A 6,000-nucleotide genomic window follows, 5' to 3' on the forward strand; every position below is an offset into this window, starting at 1 on the left:
AGTCCATTTTTAAAGTACTTTTAGTCAGAGCTCTGTTTCTCCACGACATATGTTCTCAAAAATGACTTCTTGATCACGTCTTTATTCTTTTAGACACAGTGGAAAATTCTACATGCTCGATTTTTTCAGTTGTACAGGATCTGTTGGATTGCTTCAAGAGAGTCCCCCTCCAGTCTGTTCCTTGCATGAGTCTACTGGATATCCATGAACGAAAAGTTCTTTCTACGTTGACATTACGGACTGATGTTGCAAACAAATACGGTGCAATTATTACCATCTCAGAGTATTGCTGAAGACAGCCACAAAAAATTGACTCACTTTTCATGACACTTCAGTGGTGCTTCGTCTACATCATTGTACTTGTAAATATTTTCAACAAAATTTTGTTATTATCTATAACTGACCAAAGAGGGTGGGGTCATCGATTTCAAATTTTCCCCTTCAAATAAGAAACTATCTGTTTAACGTTTTCCCATTTTGGCGCTCCCTTCAATAACATCCAACCAAACACCGACAATAATGATAGATATGAGGTGGTCCACCTACTCAGATATTCCATGCGAGTATCATAAAATTCGCTAACTTCTTGTTTAAAGTCCTTTTCTGTTGAATGTGTTACTTCTGCTTTTTTAAGAACAGATTTAACATGTTGTTGTTGTGGTCTTCAGTCCTGAGTCTGGTTTGATGCAGCTCTCCATGCTACTCTATCCTGTGCAAGCTTCTTCATCTCCCAATACGTACTGCAGCCCACATCCTTCTGAATCTGTTTAGTGTATTCATCTCTTGGTCTCCCTCTACGATTTTTACCCTCCACGCTGCCCTCAAATACTAAATTGGTGATCCCTTGATGCCTCAGGACATGTCCTACCAACCGATCCCTTCTTTTGTAAAGTTGTGCCACAAACTCCTCCCCAATCCTATTCAATACTCCCTCATTAGTTACGTGTCTACCCATCTAATCTTCAGCATTCTTCTGTAGCACCACATTTAAAAGGCTTCTATTCTCTTCTTGTCCAAACTGGTTATCGTCTATGTTTCACTTCCATACATGGCTACACTCCATACAAATATTTTTAGAAACGACTTCCTGACACTTAAATCTATACTCGATGTTAACAAATTTCTCTTCTTCAGAAACGCTTTCCTTGCTATTTCCAGTCTACATTTTATATCACCTCTACTTCGACCATCATCAGTTACCTTGTTCCCCAAATAGCAAAACTCATTTACTACTTTAAGTGTCTCATTTCCTAATCTAATTCCCTCAGCATCGCCCGACTTAATTCGACTACATTCCATTATCCTCGTTTTGCTTTTGTTGACGTTCATCTTATATCCTCCCTTCAAGACACTGTCCATTCCGTTCAACTGCTCTTCCAAGTCCTTTGCTGTCTCTGACAAAATTACAATGTCATCGGCGAACCTTAAAGTCTTTATTTCTTCTCCATGGAATTTTTCTTTTGTTTCCTTTACTGCTTGCTCAATATACAGATTGAATAACATCGGGGAGAGGCTAGAACCCTGTCTCACTCCCTTCCCAACCACTGCTTCCCTTTCATGTCCCTCGACTCTTATAACTGCCATCTGGTTTCTGTACAAATTGTAAATAGCCTTCCGCTCCCTGTATTTTACCCCTGCCACCTTTAGAATTTGAAAGAGAGTATTCCAGTCAACATTGTCAAAAAGCTTTCTCCAAGTCTACAAACGCTAGAAACGTAGGTTTGCCTTTTCTTAATCTAGCTTCTAAGATAAGTCGTAGGGTCAGTATTGCCTCACGTGTTACCATATTTCTACGGAATCCAAACTGATCTTCCCCGAGGTCGGTTTCTACCAGTTTTTCCATTCGTCTGTACAGAATTCGCGTTAGTATTTTGCAGCCGTGACTTATTAAACTGACAGTTCGGTACTTTTCACATCTGTCAACGCCTGCTTTCTTTGGGATTGGAATTATTATATTCTTCTTGAAGTCTGAGGGTATTTCGCCTGTCTCATACATTTTGCTCACCAGATGGTCGATTTTTGTCAGGACTGGCTCTCCCAAGGCTGTCAGTAGTTCTAATGGAATGTTGTCTACTCCCGGGGCCTTGTTTAGACTTAGGTCTTTCAGTGCTCTATCAAATTCTTCACGCAGTATCATATCTCCCATTTCATCTACTTCTACATCGTCTTCCATTGTCCTCAAAGAACATCGGCCTTGTATAGTCCCTCTATATACTCCTTCCACCTTTCTGCTTTCCCTTCTTTGCTTAGAACTGGGTTTCCATCTGAGCCCTTGATATTCATACAAGTGGTTCTCTTTTCTCCAAAGGTCTCTTTAATTTTCGTGTAGGCAGTATCTATCTTACACCTAGTGAGGTAAGCCTCTACATCTTTACATTTGTCCTCTAGCCATGCCTGCTTAGCCATTTTGCACTTCCTGTCGATCTCATTTTTGAGACGTTTGTATTCCTTTTTGCCTGCTTCATTTACTGCATTTTTATATTGTCTCCTTTCATCAATTAAATTCAGTATTTATTCTGTCACCCAGGGATTTCTACTAGCCCTCGTCTTTTTACCCACTTGATCCTCTGCTGCCTTCGCCACTTCATCCCTCAAAGCTACCAATTCTTCTTCTACTGTATTTCTTTCCCACATTCTTGTCAATTGTTCCTTTATGCTCTTCCTGAAACTCTCTACAACCTCTGGTTCTTTTATTTTATCCAGGTCCCATCTCCTCAAATTCCCACCTTTTTGCAGTTTATTCAGTTTTAATCTACAGTTCATAACCAATAGATTGTGGTCAGAGTCCACATCTGCCCCTGGAAATGTCTTACAATTTAAAACCTGGTTCCTAAATCTCTGTCTTACCATTATATAATCTATCTGATATCTTCTAGTGTCTCCAGGGTTCTTCCATGTATACAACCTTCTTTCATGATTCTTGAACCAAGTGTTAGCTATGATTAAGTTATGCTCTGCGCAAAATTCTACCAGGCGGGTTCCTCTTTCATTTCTTAGCCCCAATCCATATTCACCTACTATGTTTCCTTCTCTCCCTTTTCCTACTCTCGAACTCCAATCACCCATGACCATTAAATTTTCGTCTCCCTTCACTACCTGAATAATTTCTTTTATCTCATCATACATTTCATCAATTTCTTCGTAATCTGCAGAGCTAGTTAGCATATAAACTTGTACTACTGTTGTAGGCGTAGGCTTCGTGTCTATCTTGGCCACAATAATGCGTTCACTATGTTGTTTGTAGTAGCTTACCCGAACCCCTATTTTTTTTATTCATTATTAAACCTACTCGTGCATTACCCCTATTTGATTTTGTATTTATAACCCTGTATTCACCTGACCAAAAGTCTTGTTCCTCCTGCCACCGAACTTCGCCAATTCCCACTATATCTAACTTCAACCTATCCATTTCCCTTTTTAAATTTTCTAATCTACCTGCCCGATTAAGGGATCTGACATTCCACGCTCCTATCCGTAGAACGCCAGTCCTCCTGAGTAGTCCCCGCCCGGAGATCCGAATGGGGGACTATTTAACCTCCGGAATATTTTACCCAAGAGGACGCCATCATCATTTATCCATACAGTAAAGCTGCAAGCCGTCGGGAAAAATTACGGCCGTAGTTTCCCCTTGCTTTCAGCCGTTCGCAGTACCAGCGCAGCAAGGCCGTTTTGGTTAATGTTACAAGGCCAGGTTAGTCAATCATCCAGACTGTTGCCCCTGCAACTACTGAAAAGGCTGCTGCCCCTCTTCAGGAACCATACGTTTTTCTGGCCTCTCAACAGATACCCCTCCGTTGTGGTTGCACCTACGGTACGGCTATCTGTGTCGCTGAGGCACGCAAGCCTCCCCACCAACGGCAAGGTCTATGGTTCATGGGGGGGGGGGGGGGGGGAATTTCATCAGATGTTTAACATTAAAAGGAATAAACTTCTGCTCTTTTCTCTTAGCAAAAGTTCAAGAGTATGTTACGATACATCCTTTACCGCTATTACACTTTTCGTATTTCCCTCACATTTCCTTCATCCCATGCCACAAAGTGCTAAGCTTGCTGTGGATGAACCATAAGTAGGCCTCATTTAAAAGATTGCTGAAAAATTTAACCAATGTTTTGGGCGCTCTTTCTTCGTTTAGGAAAAAAATCTTTTAACGCACCAAACGGCCTGAGGACTTTTGAGCTACTGAAAAAAGTGATAACCAGCGGATTTTCGACCAAAACTCTTTAACACTCTCTGTTCTAACTGTGTACGTAGAAATGTACGAGAATACCTTTACAATTATAGTTTCAACATCACAGCTCAAAGTATTAGTAGAGGTCTGCATGCCATTGCGTAAAACATGTGAAGAACAGTTTATCCCTTAAATGATTTCATGCAATGTTCTCTTTAATTTGGTAAATACACTACATTTGCCTTCTCTTTTTAAACCACCAAAGTTCGTGTTCGTATAGTCTTAACAAAATGCTTCGACCATAGATACTAGTAGACTGGCCTTGCTGTGCAGAAGCTATAGGGCTGGTGTGGCTCCAACATAAACCACGTGACTGTTGGCAAAACGTGGCGGGATTTCAAATCAGCGGTCTGCCATCCAATGCTTGTATCGTATTTTACCCACATTTCTCAATTGACTGTCAAACGCTTCCTTTTTTATTTGCGAAAAATTATGGCAGAACTAGATCTGACCTGGATTTGCCCACCGTATCATTTATAAAATCTAACAAATACATCGAACGCCCCTCTGGTGGGCAGCGGGACGAAATTACTATAAACTATCAATTAAAGTAAAATGTCATAAAAATTCTTTTAAACATTAAGAGTGGGCTTGTGTCAAAACTTTAAATATTGGATTAGCCGCGTTTTGAGCTCTAGTCACTTTATAAAAGAAAATGGGATATGGGAATTATGTCAACTATAGGTGCCAAAATTGAAGACTTTAGGAGCAGGTCCATTTTAGAGTATCAATTTTAGGTGCACTTCAAAGGTTCAGTTCCTACTATTTTTACAAAAGTTTAAACTATCAGTTTAAAAAAAAAATGATATTTTAGATGAAAGGTGAGACTTTGAAGTTTCAGAAAATAATTTTGAAGCCTACATTTATTTGATAGTATTAGAAGGTAGAAAAAAATTCTCTTCAAGTGTCGACTATAGGTGCTCTTACCTTATTATAATCTCACTTGTATATACAAAAAGGCGATGCCGATGGCTTAAAGTTTTTCCGTTTCAGGGCCTGTATCCAAAACTGCCTTCGGTTTTCATCCTTAGGGAACCTATGAGTAGGAACGAGAAACAGTTATATTTACTTCTGTAACCGAATTATCACAGATAGTTTCCAAAATTTAATATGAGTCTGACTTTACAGGCATCACTTTCAACACTTTAATTTACGTGATACTCTATTTCAAGTGTAAAAAACATATAAAAGTCACTTCAGCAGATTTCAATAAACACATCTGCACTGTCATAGAAACACACGTGAAATGTAATGCCATTTTCTCCGACAAAACGCTGAGTACAGCCATAAGCGCAACACGAAACAACCATGTTTCGGCAACATTCACGTGACTTTAGCCCAGAGATGTTGGAGCCACGAAAATGACGTCAGGGCCAGTCTATTTATATTTATGGTCGAAGACAAAATGCCACACATTCATTTTTTTCGAGATCAAACATTTCGATACTACTAATACAAAATATTGAAATTTCATCAGATGTTTCATTATCTAGGGAACTCACCTTTAAACGTTTGGACTGAATTCCTTCATTAATATCGAAAAGTTTAACAATAAACGGAAATATTTTAGCGGCTTTATGATCGCTACGATCAGTGGATATCCCACATCTTGATGCACTCAGAGCTTTCCTTTAAGCTCTGTGGAGCAATAACTCCGCTTACTAAGGCTGATACTTTAGTTCCTGCCCAACTAAACTTTTTTTTACAGTGAAAGAATTATCAAACGTAATGCTATTAACCTCCTCTGAATTTGCAGGCACGTTTCGGCACTG

This window comes from Schistocerca nitens, chromosome 9, assembly GCF_023898315.1.
Source record: "Schistocerca nitens isolate TAMUIC-IGC-003100 chromosome 9, iqSchNite1.1, whole genome shotgun sequence".
Lineage (NCBI taxonomy): Eukaryota > Metazoa > Arthropoda > Insecta > Orthoptera > Acrididae > Schistocerca > Schistocerca nitens.